Raw genomic sequence first — 20,645 nt, forward strand, 5'->3', positions numbered from 1 at the left:
GACTGGAAGATTGGTGGCTTAAAAGCAGAGAAGTGACATAATGTTAGTAATGTAGAAACAAAAATTTAATAAATAGAATGATGGTTCAGGTAGCCAATCTAAATCAATAATTAAGATACAGGTAGAAAAATGAGCATGATAGCTACTGCTACCACCCCGTTTCAAAGGGGACGCTTTTATATTCTATCCATCCATCCTTCCATCCGTCTATACGGTAGGCCATTCAAGGTATTAAGCGACCATCAAGGGATCTGCTGGCTGGCTAATTTGAAAGACCCCTCCGGCCGCCTTGCCCGATGGAGCCTACGACTTCAAGAGTTTGACGCGACAGTAGTCTATAAGTCGGACCGCAAGCATTCCGACGCAGACTGCTTATACCGGGCTCCTGTCGGCGCTGCCCCGAAGGACGATGAAGACGACGCCTCTCTGGGACCAGTAAGCGCCAGCAGATTTGCACAACAGCAGCGATCAGATCCTCAGATGAAAGACCTAACCGATTACTTGGAAGGCAAGACCGCTTCAGCTCCTGTTGTGTTTAGGCGTCAGTTGTCGTTTGCCTTACGCAATGACGTCCTCATAAAGAAGAACTTCGCTCTCAACAGGACCGCGCAGCTTCCTGTCGTGCCTAAAAGCCTCAGGCAGGAAATTCTTCATGCGTTACACGACGAGCCAACAGCAGGGCACCTCGGGTTTGCGCGCACGTTGCATCAAATCCAGGAGAAGTACTACTGGCCGCGACTGTCTGCCGACGTTGCCCATTACGCGAAAACGTGCCGTGAGTGCCAGCGACGCAAGACGCCACCGATGAGATCAGCTGGGCTACTGAACCCGATACCGCCCCCAACCATGCCCTTTCAAAAAATTGGGATGGATCTCGTCGGCCCCATTTCATCTTCATGTGCGGGTAAAACGTGGATCATCGTGGCCACCAACTACCTCACCCGCTACGCCGAAGCAAAAACACTGCCCAATGGTACTGCGGCAGAAATCGCTATGTTTTTTGTCGAACAAATTCTCTTGCGACACGGCGCCCCAGAAGTGCTCATCACGGGCCAGGGAACGGCATTTACGGCAGAGCTGACGCAAGCCATCCTGGAATACAGTCATACAAGCCATCGACGAACTACTGCGTACCATCCTCAAACAAATGGACTTACGGAGCGTCTCAACAAATCTATTGTGGACATGATTGCAATGTACGTCGACGCCGAACACAAAACATGGGACGCCATTCTAACCTACTGTTGTATTCAGTTTCGTTTTCGCTTTGTATTCTTTATTCTTCAGGGGCCTGGCGTTTCTGTTGTTCGTTATATATGTACACACACACACACACACACACACACACACACACACACACACACACACACACACACACACACACACACACACACACACACACACACACACACACACACACACACACACACACACACACACACACACACACACACACACACACACACACACACACACACACACACACACACACACACACACACACACACACACACACACACACACACACACACACACACACACACACACACACACACACACACACACACACACACACACACACACACACACACACACACACACACACACACACACACACACACACACACACACACACACACACACACACACACACACACACACACACACACACACACACACACACACACACACACACACACACACACACACACACACACACACACACACACACACACACACACACACACACACACACACACACACACACACACACACACACACACACACACACACACACACACACACACACACACACACACACACACACACACACACACACACACACACACACACACACACACACACACACACACACACACACACACACACACACACACACACACACACACACACACACAGTAAGTCCATTTGTTTGAGGATGGTACGCAGTAGTTCGTCGATGGCTTGTATGACTGTATTCCAGGATGGCTTGCGTCAGCTCTGCCGTAAATGCCGTTCCCTGGCCCGTGATGAGCACTTCTGTGTGTGAATAAACGGTTTGTGTTCGTTCGGGACGGCTGGAGTCTGCTTCCACCTTCGAAAACACCACACTGGCGACGAGGATGCTGTGAACCTACCCCCAACCCCGCAGCACCATCCGGGACCACCACCATGAACTTCACCGGGCTTGCTCAGCCACCGTTTTTCCTACCGACGCCCGGCCGTCCGTCACTGCCAAGGGAGCAGTGGGAGCAGATGTTTAACGTGTACTTGGTGGCATCCGGATCCGCCACATTCAAGCCCGAGCAACGCAAGGCTATTCTTTTGCATTGTTTGGGGAGGGAGGGCCAGCGTCCGCAGCCCTCACCGATTACGTCTGTCGCTCCTGACGAATACGACTCCGCACTCGCCGCATTACGGCAGCAGTTTTCGACGCCATGCAATGTTATCGTCGAGCGCCATCGTTTTTAACTCAGCAGCCCAAACATAGGCGAGTCCGTTCATGACTGTTGTCGCTCTACGGGAGCTAGCGGCACATTGTTCGTTTGCTTCGCAAGATGATGCTCTGCGGGATCAATTCGTTGCTGGCGTAGCGACCAACCGCGTATGTGAGCGGTTACTGCTCGAGGGTTCCACACTGTCATTCGACGATTCAGTTCGAATTGCACTTCAATTTGAGCAAGCGGCGGAAGAGGTAAAGGAGCTTTCTGCTTCGGCCTAGGCAATTTAATTGGGGCAACGTCGTAAACTATCTTCGCATCCTTCGCAAAAAAGAAATGCACAGCGGGCAGCCCCCTTTCAGCAGAAGTTAACGAGGGGCGCGGGCGGCTCACGTTAGGGGGGGGGGGGGCAGAACCATCCCCCTGAGCGGAACCGACAACGGAGTAGCTGCTCCGGTTCAACACATTGTTTCCGACGCTGCTCGCAGGACCACTTCGCATCAGCGCCGCACTGCCCAGCGCATGAGAAGGTTTGTTCATTTAGCGGTCTCAAGGGCCACTTTCAAAAAGTATGCAACCGCAAACGAAATCAATTGCAAGACCGAGTCCGTGAAGTTGAATTTCATGAAGATGTTTTGTCATCTAGCAGTGCTGAGCAAGTGTTGACTTTGCAACGTTCTGCGCGCAGCGGAATTCATATTCAAGTGCAAGTCGCGAATGTAACTTTGACATTTCTTGTCGATCAGGGTCGTCCGTTTCAATTTTGTCGGAGCAAGAATTCAGCGGATATTTTCAAAGCGTTCCGCTCGTGCTTGCTCCGCATGTCATCCTGTTTGACTTTTCTCAATTGCCGATTTCCGTGCTGGGTTGTTTCCAGGCAGACGTTAGGTTTAAAGGCCGCACAGCGTCACTACGTTTTTATGTTGTTGACCGAGGAACTTCTCTCATCGGTCTTGATGGCATTCAAGCTTTGAATCTTCGCATTGAGGGTTCTGCTCTTAAATGCTTGCACACGTCCGTGACTCGCTATCGCGTTCCATTTCCACACCGTCAAGCGAGCAGCCTTGCAACGAAGATCTTCCGCCAGTCTTAGCAGATGAGTTCAGTTCGCTTTTCAGTCCCGAATGGGTTCTTGCTAAGGGGTTCATCCATCGCATTAAGACGCGGCAAGGCGTGCAGTCTGTAGCTTCCAAGCTTCGCCGTCTGCCATATTCTCTCCGGTCAGCAGTATCAAATGAGCTTCAGAGGTTGCTGAGCCTTGACATCATCGAGCGCATAGATCCTTCTGAATGAATGTCCCCCATTGTTGTTGAAAATGAAGATGGTAGCATCAGGATATGTGTAGACCTTCAAGAGCCAAACAAAGCTATTGTTCCAGACAGTTTCCAATTGCCCATACAGAGGAGCTGCTTCACGCTTTGGTAGGCGCTGCACATTTCACAAACCTTGACATGGCTTCCGCTTACGATCAGGTTATCTTGCACAATGACAGCAGGGATCTGACAGCTTTCATCACTCATGACGGGCTTTTCAGTTTCAAAAGAATTTGCTTGGGGTTGGCTTCTGCCCCAGCGGCATTTCAGAAGATGATGGCGAAAATCCTCGACCGTTGCCCTGGAGCGTTGCTCTACATTGATGATGTGATCAGTTTTAGCAAGACCGCAGAAGAGCACCTTTCAAATTTGAAGACAGTGCTGCAAAAGATCAAGAACGCAGGCCTGAAACTGAACAACATATGCCTCTTCGACGTTCCAGAACTGAGTTTCTGGGGCATAAGGTCACTGCACGTGGTATCTCGCCACTTCCAGAGAAAATAGATTCCATAGTTAACATACCAAGGCCAACTGATGTTGCCGCCCTCCATTCGTCCCTGGGCCTCGTAGAATACTATTCCAAGTTTGTTCCCACTTGGCGCAAGTGGTCGAGCCTATGAGAATCTTGCTTCGCAAAAATGAGCCGTTAATCTGGTCAGCTGAAGCATACAGCAGTTTCAGGAGGGATAAGGAAATGCTATCGTCGAGTACAGTCATTCAGATGTTCGATCCGTCACTTTCAGTCATTGTGTTGACAGACGCATTCGACTGTGGTCTGGGAGCAGTTCTGCAGCAACAAAGTGGCCACGAGCTCCGCGCAGTCGCTTTCGAATCTCGTACACTGTCGCCTGCGGAGAGGAAATATTCAGTCGGTGAACGGGAAGCACTAGCATGTATTTGGGCGTGTGAGCGATGGCACACGCACCTTTGGGGTCTCCATATCACAATTCCGACAGACCATCAGGCACTCATGTCCTTTCTGTCGTCACAAGGACATGAAAGACGCCCACTACGAATCGCACGCTGGAGTGCACGACTGCTTTGCTACAATTTCACTGTTGAATACCGCAAGGGGTCCACAAACACTGTAGCAGATGCACTTGCTCGGCTGCCAGCACTTACCTCAGAGGCAGAGATTGCTAAGGAGGAAGAAATTGTCTCGTTCATTGAGCCAACCTGTGTGACAAAGGAGAAGTTCAGGCAGGCCGCCCTCGACGACGGTTGCCTGGAAACCGCCAAGTCATTCGTGCTGAGTTCTTGGTCATCAAGGAAGTCCGTACAAAAAGAGGTGAAACCATTTACCCTATTCGGGAAGAACTGTCTGTGGTTGATAAACTGCTACTGCGTACAGAGCGCCTCGTTGTTCCGTCCTCCCTCGCTGCTCAGATCATCGGCACCACGCACGAGACGCATCCGGGTATCACGCGCACGAAGACGCGACTGCGTGAGCGGTTCTGGTGGCCACGAATGGATCAGCAAGTGGAAATTGCAGATAAGTCCGCCAAAGCATCAACGGCACCATTGCAACCTGTTGAATGGCCTACGCGACCATGGCATAAGCTTGGCCTAGACATTGTTGGTCTTTTGGCGCATGCAGCTTACAACGGCAGATTTGCTGTAACGCTTGTTGACTACCATTCTAAATGGCCAGAGGTACACTTTTGCAGCGAAGTGTCCACAAGCACCGTGAAAGTCTTTTAACAAGTGTTTTCCCCGTGAAGCTATCTAGGAGAGATCGTCTGTGACAATGGACCTCAGTTCACATCGTACGAATTCATCACCTTCCTGCAAAGCAGAGGCATCCGTCTTTCACATTCGTCGGTGTACTGTCCCCAAGTGAATGGCCAAATAGAGCGGTTCAATCGCCCAATAAAAAACTTCACTCAAGTGTCACTCCTCGAAAGACGACCACTCCGGCAAGCAGTCAGAGTACCTTGCCATTTATCGATGTACTCCGCACGCTACCACAGGGGTCGCCCCAGCAGTTCTGTTGCATGGTAGAATGCCCCGAACCAGGCTGGATGTCGTAGGATTTTCAGTACCAGCTTTTGCGTAAGACCCAGCCAAGGAGTGGCGCGACTCCGTAAAAGGGTCCGGCGTCAACAGCAGAACCGCAAACACTACACGGACAAAAGTAGAGCTTCCAAGAAGACTAAGATAGCCGTAGGCGACTTTGTCCATGTCGGGAAACCACCATTTCGGTTCAAGGGAGACTGCGCCTTTTCTTCACCAACAAAAGTGATCGAGAGGAGGAGGCCACCTTCTTTCAGACTTGGAGACGGCCGTATGTGGAATGCCTCCAAGCTTTCCAGGGTTCCAGAGCCTCGGTCTCCTGGCGTGCTGCCTCCTGCCACGCCGCAGCCTCGGTCTCCTGGCGTGCTGCAGCCTGCCATACCGAAGCCCCGGTCTCCTGGTATACTGCAGCCTACTGAGCTGCAGCCGCCTTCCCCCAGGACGCAGGCTCGGTCTCCTGGCATACTGCAGCAGCAGCCTACGAGCCTGTCGCCAGCGTTGACAGTGCGGCGTTCAAAGCGCCCGACGGGAGAGAGCCGACCACCGGCCTGGCTCCAAGATTATCAGACCAATTAGTTGGAACTCACGCGTACAAGTCTGTAAATATGCGTAAACAATTACACTGTGCATATACCTTGGGGTTTCCTTACTAATACTTAATAACAACTAATCACTAAAAATAGGAGGAGGGGGGGGGGGTATGTTGTATTCAGCTTCGTTTTCGGTTTGTATTCTTCAGCCACCAAGGGGCGTTTCTGTTGTTCGTTATATATATATATATATATATATATATATATATATATATATATATATATATATATATATATATATATATATATAGGGAGGGGGTAAAGCTCGAATGGTCCGGTAGGGCATAAACTTAAAGTAGGTGACACACGGTGGAAAAAACAACACTTTAATCCGACGTTTCGGCCGGGGTTCGGCCTTTGTCAAGGAATGTAGAAAGAAGCTGTCGGTTCCCATTTCTTATATACATGCACAATCGAAGAACACGTGACCAGCCACTATCAACAAATAAACATCAAAATATCAAAAACAAGATTTCACACGCGTGATGTAATGGCGGTGCAAGGTATACAGACAGAATGACACGTGTTGCGCTTAGGTCATGCATCCATCTTAATATGTTGCACAAAGAAAGGAAGATATATTGCTTAAAAGATTGTTGTCACTATCAGCGCACAAAACAAAATATCACGTGGTTAGAATGGGTGGAGTACATGTCACACTTAATCCTTCAATATTCAGGAGGGGGGGGGGGTACATCTACTGAAATATCATTCTCATTGGTAGGCGACAGTAGCAGATAACACGTCAGTAGAATTTAACAGTGAAATATAACTGTGATTTAGCGCGGTACACATACAAAAAAAAAAGCAAACAGTCACTCCAATCACGGCATGGTGACAAAACTCGATTTTGTGCTCAATGCTATGGGGACAAAGACAAGCAGTTAATGAAGTTAATTGTTCGTAACAGTGTTGATTACACAAGGAATCGTGTGCAAGGTTATTGGATAAGTTGTAATGATCAGTGCATGTTACGGCGGGAAGCAATATGATCGTGAGAAACTGGCAAAATGAAAAAGATCAGTAAAGCATGACATCCTCTGAGGGGCTTTGGGCTGTGACCGTAACAGCGCAAGCGAAAAGGCAAACAGTGCAAAATGGAGCCAATGTCGATTAAACATAATATCTTTTAAGAAGCTGCCAATGGTGCTACAATTTAGTTAAAATACTACGACGAGAGACAAGTTAGCTTGCCAATGTTTTCATTCAGACCAATATATATATATATGTGTGTGTGTGTGTGTGTGTGTGTGTGTGTGTGTGTGTGTGTGTGTGTGTGTGTGTGTGTGTGTGTGTGTGTGTGTGTGTGTGTGTGTGTGTGTGTGTGTGTGTGTGTGTGTGTGTGTGTGTGTGTGTGTGTGTGTGTGTGTGTGTGTGTGTGTGTGTGTGTGTGTGTGTGTGTGTGTGTGTGTGTGTGTGTGTGTGTGTGTGTGTGTGTGTGTGTGTGTGTGTGTGTGTGTGTGTGTGTGTGCTACGTCATCTTCGCTTATAATACCGCCGTCCAGCAGGGAGCCCTCGACGACACTCGACGCAATGCTGCCGCACGTAACCGACGAGGAAAACCTGGACGTCGCCGCCTACCATTAACGCCCGAATGCGCGTTAAACATCAGCAACGAACCGACGCCCGACGTTACAACTTACGGCGACGCGATGCTGAGTGCCGGGAGATCAAGTCTGGGTTTGGACGCCCGACGGCGCGGCAGCATCGCAGCGGCGCCGAGTGCACCAGAAAGTGTGCATGTTGTAAGCCTTAAGCCATATTATGCGCGCTAAAGGCTGTTAACGTTTGCTTCGCAATGTTTATGTAATTCATGTCTGTTTATTTTGAAAAATCGAGGCGATGTTTTTTTTTTATGGGGGATGTTACGTTTCTCCACCGACAAGTGTGACAGCTGACGCGGCCACCGCATAGCAACAGGCACAACCGCGAGCGGATCGGCCATTTCGGCGCCGTTCATCGGCCGCCCAACGCTTCCTCCCGCGGGCAAGTCTCGATGTGATCCTGCCACGCGCCCAATGTGTGTGCGTGCGTGTGTGTGCAAACGCCGGCCAAGCCCGGAGCTCGAGGGAGAGTGCGTCGCCCTCGCCCGTCTGCAGGAGGCGGAGGAGATGCGCTCGGACCACCTGCGATTGAGTCATCCCGTCTTGCCCAGACTTGTCAGGCTCTCCATTTCGTGTGAGGGCTTTCCCTTTCCCTGTGAACTGGCAAGCCTATAAAGAGCAGCGGTAGACTCCGCTGCGACAGAGACTACTTTGACGCGCCGTTGACACGACGCTAGACACCAGCTGTGTGAGAGTGTCTGTATTCTCTCCGGGTCAGCTTCTCTGCCCGTTCCTTCATGATGTAAATGTTGTTTCGTTAGAAGACGTCTCGTCTTTTATGGGACCGTTGATGCCGTCCGCCGAGCCACGAAGCCGCCAGGTTAACGCTACCGAGGGGTCGCGAGCCGCATGTAATAACTGCTGGTAGCGGTACGATACTCGGGCGCACGCGACCCAAATGTAACAACTGGTGGCAGCGGTGGGATGAGCACGCGAGCCACAAACGTAATAACAGGTGGCAGCGGTACGATACCACAGGCGCGTGACCCAAACCTAATAACTGGTAGGCAGCGGTGGGACGACGACGACCAAGCCGTAACCGTGGTCGGAGGGACGAGCCAGGCGATACCGTCGTCCAACAACTGGTGAACAGCGGCGGGACGAGGACGACCAAGCCGTGACCGTGGTCGGTGAAACGAGCCAGGCCTGACCGAGGTGCAACATCTGGTGGGAAGAGCGGAGATGTCCCAGGCGTGACCCGTGAAACAAGCAGCTCAGCGGAAAGCCGGGAGCAGTGCAACGAGCCCTGTGTGATGACTGGTTGCCTGCAGTGGAACGACTGCGTTGGATTCTTGGCTGCGAGGTATGGTGAGTGCGGGACTTTCTTCTACTGAGTTTTGCCAGGCTTTTGTTAAGTAGAGAACAGAGCTGGTGATTGCGTTGTCGTTGTTGCTGGGTTAATTGCAGCAAGGCAGTAGTGGACAGTAGAGAAGGCAGCACTCGGAACAGCCACGAATTTGGAGTTGAAGTCGTTGCACAAACCGAAATTGCTGGAGCTTGCGGAGGAGTTGGGTCTGAATTTGTCAGACAGACTCAGAAAACCAGAAGTGTTAAAGGCTATTCTTGCGTTGGAAGCTGAAGATGAGCTTTCGGAATGCCTTGAGATCATTGACGAACGTCAAGAAGAGCGTGAACGTAGAGAACGTCGCGAGAAAGAGAACACCCGCGTAAGGAAACTGATGCAGCTGGAGATATCAGCGCATAGAATGAGCGTGGAAAAGATTAAAGCTTTTAATGCCATTCAGTGTAACGGTTCAATACCGCGAGAAGGTCCGCCACCGTTCCTCATCGCCGAGGATGTGGCCGAGTATCTGGCAGACTTTGAGAATGTCTGCAGAAGTAAACGTTTCGAGCGAGATAATTGGGCGCAGAAGTTGGTAGCTCTTCTCTCCGCTGAAGCGTCGGAAGAAATCAAGCGATTGGTTGGCGACCGCTTGAAAAATTACGATGCACTAAAAGTGTCATTGCTGATACGATATCGGATAACGCCTCAGGATCTTCGGAAAAGATATGAGAGCGAGAAACATTGTAACACGACCTACTTTGATTTGGCGTATCAGTTGAAAGCCGCTGTAAGCGAATGGCTAGACAGTGCGGAAGTTCCGGAGCAAATCGAACTTGCATCGGAGTGTGAGACACAGCTTGGGGAAGCGGCCGAGCAACGTGACCGCAGTAGCGAGCCGACCGAGCCTCGAACAGAAGAGTATCCTGTTACCTTGGTCGAGCCACCAGCTGAGAAGGTTAGCACAGGCTTAATCGGCGAGAAATCCGCAGGGACGCTGTCCAGCGAGGTGAACTGCACGCCGACCCAAGTAGCTGTAGGAAATACAGTTCCATGAAATGAGTGTAAGGAACTGGTAGTAACTGAACTGCCTCTCGAGTCAGAAGCAGAAGCTTGTGTAGAGCGCGACGGAGATGGAAATGAGCTAGGAGTGGAGAAACTTTCAGTTTCCGAAATCAGCTGTGTCGTAGAGCAGGGCACGCAGAAAAACGAAGTGCCGATCAGGGAAACTGCGCAGCCCGCGAGTTGTGATCAGCCAGGGCAGACCGAGGAGTGCGCGTACGCTGTAGAGAGCGAGACTTGCGAAGGCGACAGCGAACGACCAGAACAGTCAGAATCGTTCGTGCCCCGATACCACGCTAGGATGTCTTCACGAGAAAAGCAACCCCAGTGCGAGCGCGGACGTGGCACATATGGCCCTCACGCAATCCGAAGCGCCCCAGCTGTCGAAGGAGCCTGATCCTGCGCCGGTTTGCGCTGAGCGAGACGACACACTGAGTGGCGAGCCGCCAGATCAAATTCCTAGCAAGAGGACTGACAGGAGCGGTTGTCGTTCGGGCTTGACTTAAAGTGAGTCATGCGCTGCTGGCCGCGATGCAGACGCTGCGCCGCACTTTCATCACTTTGACGACACCGGTGACCTACTAGCTCCGGTTACCGCTAAAACGTTGACCGCTAGCTTGCCAAAGCTCGCGCCTAAAGAAAGTAGGACTAGAGTATTCAAGTGCTGCCACCGAAAAACGCGGAAAGGCAGGAGCGAGAAAGATTGCTGCCATCGTAAGGAGAGCAAACTGAAACGGCTGAGAAAAGAAAGAAGAAAGCCTGTGTTCCAGTGCTGCCGTAGAAAAAAAGAGGAAAGGCAGGCGCGAGAAAGAATGGAGCAAGTGTAAGCTATCGCGAAAGAGAAAGCGACTATCCCAAAGGCACAAATGCGCCCGTGCCGAGAAAATGCGTGACTGGTGCGCAAAGCGTAAGCAGAGGGATAGGTTATTTAGAAAAGTGAGTGACTCGTGCTCATGTGTTACTTTGCACAGAAACAGGAAGGTGCGGTTGTTCCGTGAAACGGACAGCCGAAGCTTTAGTGAAAAGGGTGATCTCAACGGTAACGCCGATGGCTTAAGTCGGAGCCCATGACGTGAGAAGAAGCCTCAGTTTTCACTTCTTGGTGCTTTTCTTCCTGACATAGGATTTTGAACATATTGCATTGTATTACCTTTGTTTGATGTGGTGTTTTTGAAAGCGCAATTTTCAAATTTGTGGAAGCATTCCAAGTGCTGCTGAGCTGTCCTTTAATGTAGATAGGGGCATAAGAGGGAAATAGTCTGGCATAACTTAGTGAAGATTGTGCCGTGCTTGCTGGCTGAACGGTTGAGTCTTTAGCGTGGTTGTGACGTTGTGGTTATCAGAAAACTCGCCTGAAGACAAGTTGCAGAGTGCCTTGGAAACCCGGACTTGCCAAGGACTTCTTCAGGCTGTTTGGGCTCAAGAGAAGCAGAGTCGGACGACCCCGGCTAGCAGCAACATCCCGATCCCTCTGGACAGCGGATGCAATCCCCTGCCCTTCGGGATCTCCCTTCCCCGGCGGGGCAGTCTATTACGTTTCTCCACCGACAAGTGTGACAGCTGACGCGGCCACCGCATAGCAACAGGCAGAACCGCGAGCGGATCGGCCATTTCGGCGCCGTTCATCGGCCGCCCAACGCTTCCTCCCGCGGGCAAGTCTCGACGTGATACTGCCACGCGCCAAATCTGCGTGCGTGTGTGTGTGCAAACGCCGGCCAAGCCCGGAGCTCGAGGACGAGGGCGAAGTCTGCAGGAGGTGGAGGAGATGCGATCGGACCACCTGCGATTGAGTCATCCCGTCTTGCCCAGACTTGTCGGGCTCTCCATTTCCTGTGAGGGCTTTCCATTTCCCTGTGAACTGGCAAGCCTATAAATAGCAGCGGCAGACTCCGCTGCGACAGAGACTACTTTGACGCGCCGTTGACACGACGCTAGACACCAGCTGTGTGAGAGTGTCTGTATTCTCTCCGGGTCAGCTTCTCTGCCCGTTCCTTCATGATGTTGTAGTAAAGGTTGTTCCGTTAGAAGACGCCTCGTCTTTGCTGGGACCGTTGATGCCGTCCGCCGAGCCACGGAGCCGCCAGGCTAACGCTACCGAGGGGTCGCGAGCCGCATGTAATAACTGCTGGCAGCGGTACGATACTCGGGCGCACGCGACCCAACTGTAACAACTGGTGGCAACGGTGGGATGAGCACGCGAGCCACAAACGTAATAACTGGTGGCAGCGGTACGATACCACATGCGCGCGACCCAAACCTAATAGGGAAGTAATGCCGCGAATTGTTAAAATTTTTATTCGTTCTCGTTCGACAGCCGCTGGCATGCGGCGCTCAAAAGTCATGCCTTCACAAAATGCGCGACAGTTTTAATCACCAATTGGCTAGGCTTTTTGCAGCCGGGTTCCCCCGTTCGCTCGTGACCGCGGTGGTTGAATGTCTCCTAAACAGGACAAAGAAGGGTACTGGTAGAGCTAGGCCGGAGGTCCCTCGAGAAGAGGTAAGACCAGTGGTAGTGCCATACGTGCATCGTGTGGCCCATAATTTGAAAAAAGTTGCCAGCCGCCATGGTGTGCGGCTCGCCTTTTCTGCACCGAGAAAGCTAGGTGGTCTTTGCTCCCGTACCGATAAAGAAAACACCAAGGAACGAGGCTGCGGAACGAAGCACAGCAGACCGTTCATGAAATGTGCTGAAGGGGTTGTCTATGAAATCCCCCCGTCTTGCGGCCACTCCTACATAGGTCAGACAGGCAGGTGCCTGAATGAGCGGACGAGGGAACACGAGAGAAACGTACAACAGAACAAGGAAGGCACCCATATAACTAAGCACATTAATGAATGCCCGTCCCGCAATTGTGAGCCATGCTTCACTGATGTGCGCATTCTGGGCAAAAGCAAAGATAAGAATGCCAGGGAGTTGATAGAAGCGTTTTATATCAAAAAGAAAGGCGACATGTGCGTAAGCGACACATCAATTGTATTATATAACTGTGAAAAGATATTCCTGGAGCGCGCCTTATCAGGTCGTTCCTGAGCTTTAGGTGACACCTACGCATGTGACTACAAAACTATTTAAGTACGTTTTCTTGCATGCAATAAAATCAGTTGGGAGTTGGCGCTTCGTCCCGTCACTTACCTTTGTGTTTGTCTGTTTTTTGCGCCTTAAACTATTTTAATTATGAACCAAAACCAACTAGCCCAGCAGCAAGTGCTTTTAGACAAGATAAAAGAAAGCCACAGTACAAGCGCTGACTCACAACTATGCCTAAGCCCTTTATTCCAAGGCCCAAAAAAAACAAACATGAAGAAAACGAAACAATCACGTGAAACAACCCCTGGGTTCACCTGCTGCACAAAAAAATTACTTAAAAAGACACCTCTTTGCTTGAAAGAGCAAGCGAAGTCTTGCTGACACGCTTATTGTCCGTTGAAATAAAATATGATTCCACTATCACTCTCGTCATCTTCTCTTTGTGGCGATACAAAATCCTAACCTTGTCAAACTTAGGAGCGCACTTCTTCTTTTCCTTCTTCATTATTTCATATGAATGGCAATGGGATACCAGAAACGTTTTGTCCCACTTTCCAAGTTGTTCCGGTGTTCCTGTAGTCTCTTATTAATACATCGTCCTGTTTGTCCTATATAACAGGCTTCACAAGAGAGTGGAAGCCTGTACACAACACCTGTCTTGCATCCAACAAATGTGTCTCTATGTTTCACCCCACATTCTTGCTTCTTCGATTCTCTTTCCCTTCGAATATCCGGGCAAATCCTCTTCATCTTGAGCGGGGCGGTCAATGCAACGTCAACACCATACCTCTTGCCTACATTTTTGAGGCCATATGAAATTCCATGCACATACGGTACCACCGCAACCTTCCTCTTTCTCTCACCCATGCTGGGCAGGGATTTCAGCCTGTGCGTTCTTTTAAGGCTCTTCAGTACCCGGCAGCGGCCTCATTAATAACCGACTCCCGATAACCGGCCTTTGCAATTCTTGTCACTTGTCTTTCAAAACTCTTGCCCATGCCGTGGTAACATCTTAATGTACGTGGACAGACACCTGAAGGAGGGCCTACATCATTCCACCTTCAAGTATGTGGACGACTTTTTAGTATTCACAGACCGGGACGGACTCAATCAACGAATGAGGGACATTATGTATGTTTTTACTGAGTGTGGATCCGGGCTGGAATTTACTGTTGAAGAACCAGTGGACGATCGGTTACAGTATTTAGATTTATTGATTCAATTCGGTGATGATCATGTTTGTTGGGAATACAACCCGAGATCGATGAAGCCCTAGCTAAGCTCCAATTCGGGGCATTCCAAATTAGTGAAGAATGGGATGATCAACACATGCTTATTAAATGCGTTGAAGGAATTTTGTTACCACGGCATGGGCAAGAGTTTTGAAAGACAAGTGACAAGAATTGCAAAGGCCGGTTATTGGGAGTCGGTTATTAATGGAGGCCAGTTGCCGGGTACTGAAGAGCCTTAAAAGAATGCAAAGGCTTAAATCCCTGCCAAGCATGGGTGAGAGGAAGAGGAAGGTTGCGGTGGTACCGTATGTGCACAGAATTTCACATGACCTATAAAATGTAGGCAAGAGGTATGGTGGTGACATCGCATTGACCGCCCCGCTCAAGGTGAAGAGAATTTGCCCGGCTATTCAAAGGGAAAAAGAAGCGAAGAAGCAAGAATGTGGGGTGAAACATAGAAACCCATTTGTTGGATGCAAGACAGGTGTTGTGTACAGGCTTCCACTCTGTTGTAGAGCCTGTTATATAGGACAAACAGGACGATGTATTAATAAGAGATTACACGAACACCGGAACAACTTGGAAAGTTTTTAGTATCACATTGTCATTCATATGAAATAACGAAGAAGGAAAAGAAGAAGTGCACTCCTACGTTTGACAAGGTTAGGATTTTGTATCGCCACAAAGAGAAGATGACGAGAGAGATAGTGGAATCATATTTTATTTCAACGGACAATAAGTGTGTCAGCAAGACTTTTCTTGGTCTTTCAAGCAAAGAGGTGTCTTTTTTATGTAATTTTTTGTGCAGCAGGTGAACCCAGGGGTTGTTTCACGTGATTGTTTCGTTTTCTTCATGTTTGTTTTTTCTGGGCCTTGGAGTAAAGGGCTTAGGCATAGTTGTGAGTCAGCGCTTGTAGTGTGGCTTTCTTTTATCTTGTCCTTTGTCTTCGTGTTCGCGCTGTTTAAATTAATAATGAATAAGTTTAACGGGCATTCTTTGTTCGACGACCGCCAAGCACGATTGCTGCTATCGCCGCCGCCGAATCGCTTAGTTCTTTTGCGGGCGCAAGTCAGCCTAATAAAGAGTCCATTTCAGTGCTTCTATACCTGTGCGTGTTCACTTGTGTGATCACAGTCATCACCACGTGACAATATCTCTGTTCATCGCCTCTATGCTAAGGTCGGCTTCCACGGTTAGCACTGAATATCTGCTCTGCAGCGAGAGCCTTTCACATTTCCCCGTACCGCTAATTCTTTGATGGACTTCCTCCTGTCTAGTCTGTTCTATTCCCTCTGCAAATCCAGATTAATTCGAGATATTGCCATGCTGTGGTCACTGCATCGAACATTTTCGTTTAATTCTACATCCTGCACAGTTCCAGGGTTATAAAAGAGTATAAAGTCCATTTCATTCTTCGTCTTTCATTCTTTTCTGGCTGTGGATGCCTCATAGTAAAACAGGCCTTTCTAGAAAACTGGCTAACTATCAAGGCCCCCATCGCATCTTGAAGCGGACATCTCTTGCAAACCGTGTTATTGAGCAATTGATGTTTCTCCATCTCAGCCACCGCGGCCACAAGACTGTACCGCTCTCTTATATATCGCTTTATTGGCTGCGAGTCATCAGCCACACACACACATCGCTCTTCACTACCCCGTGGCTTCTATACACACCCATTAATCAGCACGAAATAATTATTCATGTTTAGTCATGATCATGTGTCACGCTTACTCATGCATCATAATGTGTGCGTGTGTGTCTTTGGGGAGTGGGGGGGGGGGGGGGGGGGTTGAGAGCACTTAAGGCATTTTTGCCTCATGTCACCGTCGAGCAACTATCCCTATCCATCCGAACAAGTAGAACGTAAGCATGCTTTTACGCGAGACAGAATAAAATTGATTACAAGTCGTTTCCCGATAGTTTTGCATGCAAAGCGGCGTCTAAATACCATCCACATCTTCCTATTAGGTAAATATGACTTAGTGTTCTCTTTATTTTAGACTGATTGGTACGTTGATAACAAGTCAAAGATATTGGTTCAATAAATTTGTTATTTATAATCTCTGATCGGTGCGAGATCAGGACGTATCTTATCTGTGATTCGTTTTGTAATGAACCTCAAACTTTGACCGCTCTAACATATACTGACGCATGATTTAAATTTGAATAGCTTAATTATATTCAGTATAACATCGGCACCGACATGGCAGCCAGAGATTCATGCTTGGTCTTTCTTCAGCTTGTGCAGATGACGGTGGCCCTTTCTGGTTTTGGATCGACTTCGTATTCCGGTGACGTTTGCATTTCGGATGAATTCTGCCCGGCTTTTCCGTCATACTGGGACTACCGGTTACCGCTCGATGTGGCCGTGCTGCCGTCACCCTTCAGCTATCATCTGCTTTGCTGGCAACCTGGGACACTACACTACACCGCATGTCTACATAAGCAGCTGCAACAAGCGCCCAGTTTGGGATCTTGCACCGACATGGCAGCCAGAAATTCATGGTTTGGTTTGGTTTGGTTTGGTTTATGGGGTTTAACGTCCCAAAGCGACTCGGGCTATGAGAGACGTCGTAGTGGAGGACGCCGGAAATTTCGACCACCTGGGGTTCTTTAACGTGCACTGAGAACGCACAGCACACGGGCGCCTTGCTTTTCGCCTCCATCGAAAAGCGGCCGCCGAGGCCGGGATTCGATCCCGCGTCCTTGGGCGCAGTAGTCGAGCGCCGTAACCACTGCGCAACCCCGGTCATGCTTGGTCTTTCTTCAGGTTACGTTTATCGTCCTGTTAGCGGTAGACCATTTAGAAAACTGGTGCCAGATCCCAACTCATCATCCACTATCTTCTTGACGATTATGCAGTGTCTGTCGTACGCGCGTGCTATTCGCAGGCTGTTATTGCTTTCAGAGGATATTGAACAAAATCCCGGATCCCTGTCAGCTCAACAAGGAAAACAAATGTTCGATGTGATCATGACAATACCGCTAATGCAACAAACACAATCAGAAATCCTTGAACAAATTCAAGCCTTTCGTACGAAATAGCGGGATATGGAGCAAAAGTTGCTGCAATTGGCAGGAAAAACTGATTATGTGGAAGGCAACGTCTTTTCTATAAGGGACGACGCAAAGAAACTTTCTTCAGATCTTGATGTCTCGTGTATAAAACTGCAGGACTGCCAAAATGATTTTGAAAACAGATTTAGAAGGAACAATTTAACCTTCTATAGAATTCAGGATAGCCTGAAAGAATCATGGGCTGACTCCGAGAAGAAAGCGATTTCTTTCTGCTCGCCACAACTGAACGTCACAATTGTCCCTGAAGTCGTTGAAAGGGCGCACAGAATCGGTAAGAGAGAGAGAGAGAGAGAGAACTTTTATTCATCCAACAGAGTGACTATCCCCCTCTTCGGGGGTTAGACCCGGAAAGTGGGGTCGAACAATATCTCTTTGGGCTCTTCGGTCTGAGCTTCGCAGAAGGGTCTTCCAGGTGTCTTTAGTTATATTTTTAGCCCTGCCTGGTGACTTTGCACATTCCCATATTATGTGATCCAGAGATCCCCTTTCCTTACATAATGAACATAGGTCTGATCGTATTTCTGGCCACATATGGTTGACAAGAACTGGGAAATGAAACAGAGACCACTGATTGTAAAATTCTCATCGCTTAAAGATAAATAACGGGTGCTATCTGTGGCCTCAAAGCTGAAAGGAACAGATTTTGCACTAAGTGAAGACTACTCAAGAAAAGTACGACTTGATAGGCAAAAACTATTTCAGTTTGTTCAGACGCGTGGAGGCGAATTCAAGATTAACTTCAACAAATTGAAAATCCGTAACCAAACTTTTATTTACAACAGTGAAACAGACACTGTGGATCTATTTGCTTCGTAGCCATTACAGAATGCACCCTTTCCTCCCGCAAAATAAGAATAAGTAATGCTCATGACCTAGTGTCTATTACAGTAAACTGTCGCAGTCTAAAAAATAAAAAGATAGAATTCGCTTCACTCCTCGAATCATCGAAGCCGCATGTTGTTTTTGGAACGGAATCTTGGCTGGACGACACAATCAGACAACGAAATCTTTCCGCGCAATTATGTCGTTTATAGATGAGACCGCAACGTGCACGGCGGTGGTGTATTTGTTCTTATCCATGACAGTATACTTAGCATGCCGATAAACATTGAAACCGAATCCTGTGAAACAGTGTGGTGCAAAATCCTTCTAAAAACGGCACCTCTCTTGCAGTTGGTTCGTTTTACAGATCACCCGCTTCTAGCAATCCCCAACCTCTGTTTGAGCTATACTGTTAAGCTTACAAACAACATATATAATACTTGCTGGCGATTTTAACCTGCCGAACATTGATTGGTCCTCGTTAAAGCCTGTACTTAACAATGCATCCCTACTGTACACTGTTTTTCAGGAAATGGTTACTGCGCATTCTCTCCTACAGTTTGTTAACATGCCGACTCGGACGAGCGGTACTACCGCAAATGTACTGGACTTGTTTTTCCGTAATGACCGTGATCTTATATCAAATATTGTCACATTGTCCGGGATCAGTGATCATGATGTTGTTGTCACTAAGTTATCTTGTTCAGCCCAAACCTGCCGCCGTTCAGGACCACGCCAGGTGTTCTTTTACGAAAAAGGCGACTACGCCTCACTGTCGGCCAAACTTCACGCTTTTTTGCCCCACTTCCGATCACATATCTCACTCCTTGATATTATTGGCTTATGGAATCTATTCAAAACAAAACTACTATCGTTGAATTAAGTTGAAGTTGGAAGTTTATTTTTGCATCAAAAACAAACCTTCATCCCTTCGCGTGTCATTTCCGCCAAGCGCCGTAGCGATAAGCCATGGCTAACAAGAGAAGTTCGAACGTTGATAAACAGAAAAAAATAGATTGTTTCGTAGATATTGTGTTTCCTGGCGTAAAGTTGCGCTCACAAATGAAAGAGCTGAGCAGGGTCATTGCAAAAGAGATGCGCAGAGCACATAATACGTACCTTTCCAGTATAGGCGACAAACTTAAATCCAACCCAAAGGAATTGTGGAAATACGTCAAAAACAAGAAAAATACCAGGCAGGCTATTCCAGACGTTATTGATGGTACAAACTACAGTGCCGATAAAAAAGCAAAGGCTGAAAGTTTTAATTCATTTTTTCAATCTGCTTTCACACAACCTGCAACCGCAGTCATCATGTCGCAAAGCGTTTCCAGCCTAACTAAAAAGAAAGAGGTATCATTTTCCGAGTGTGGCGTCGCGTCTTTACTGCAGAAGATTAATACACACTCTGCCTCTGGTCCAGATGGCATATCAAATTTTGTCCTAAAGAACTGCGCGTTAGCTATTGCTCCGTTTTTAGTTCTACTCTTTGAAGCCTCTCTTGAGCAAGAAGCTTTACTCCCTGATTGGAAAAATGCAAACATAATTCCGATCCATAAGAGCGGTGGCAAGAACGTAACATGCAACTGCAGACCTATTTCATTCACAAGCGTAGGGCATGTAATCTGCAGAGTAATAATTTTTGCTTAAGTAATCATCTGCAGAGTAATAACTTCTCTTCACCAATGCAGCATGGTTTTAGGGCTGGTTTTTCTTGTGATATGCAATTAATTGAATTTACTCGCGATATTGCAGCCTCAATTAACTTAGGTAAGCAGGTAGACTGTATATTTTTAGATTTTCGAAAGGCATTTGATTCTGTTTGTCATGCACTTCTGTTACACAAAATATCCCTTCTTAATATACCGGCCACTCTCTTAGCATGGATTCAAGCATACCTCTCTGGGAGAAAACAATGCGCGGTTCTGGACGGTGAGTGCTCATCGAGTGTGTCTGTGTTGTCTGGTGTCACACAGGGGTCAGTTCTGGGCCCTCTACTTTTCTTGATTTATATCAACGACCTTACTGACCGTACCATCAGCCGTGTTCGATTGTACGCGGATGATTGCTGTATCTATCGCGAAATCACTAGTGCGGCGGACTGTCAACAATTACAGAACGACCTGGACTCTATTTTATTGTGGTGCCAAACTTGGAAGATGTCTCTTAATTTATCCAA

At 48.4% G+C, this 20,645-nt stretch overlaps 1 protein-coding gene and 1 pseudogene across 3 annotated transcripts in view; one reads left to right on the top strand and one right to left on the bottom strand.

The window, feature by feature from the left end:
* Positions 1-20,645, bottom strand: part of LOC146201233 (uncharacterized protein C15orf61) — a 224,895-nt gene that overhangs the window by 52,324 nt on the left and 151,926 nt on the right. The gene's annotated exons all lie outside the window — the stretch shown is intronic.
* Positions 2,173-6,343, top strand: LOC146201235 (uncharacterized; annotated as a pseudogene).

The sequence above is a fragment of the Amblyomma maculatum genome, chromosome 2 (genome assembly GCF_055883805.1).
Source record: "Amblyomma maculatum isolate TAMU_Amacu chromosome 2, ASM5588380v1, whole genome shotgun sequence".
Lineage (NCBI taxonomy): Eukaryota > Metazoa > Arthropoda > Arachnida > Ixodida > Ixodidae > Amblyomma > Amblyomma maculatum.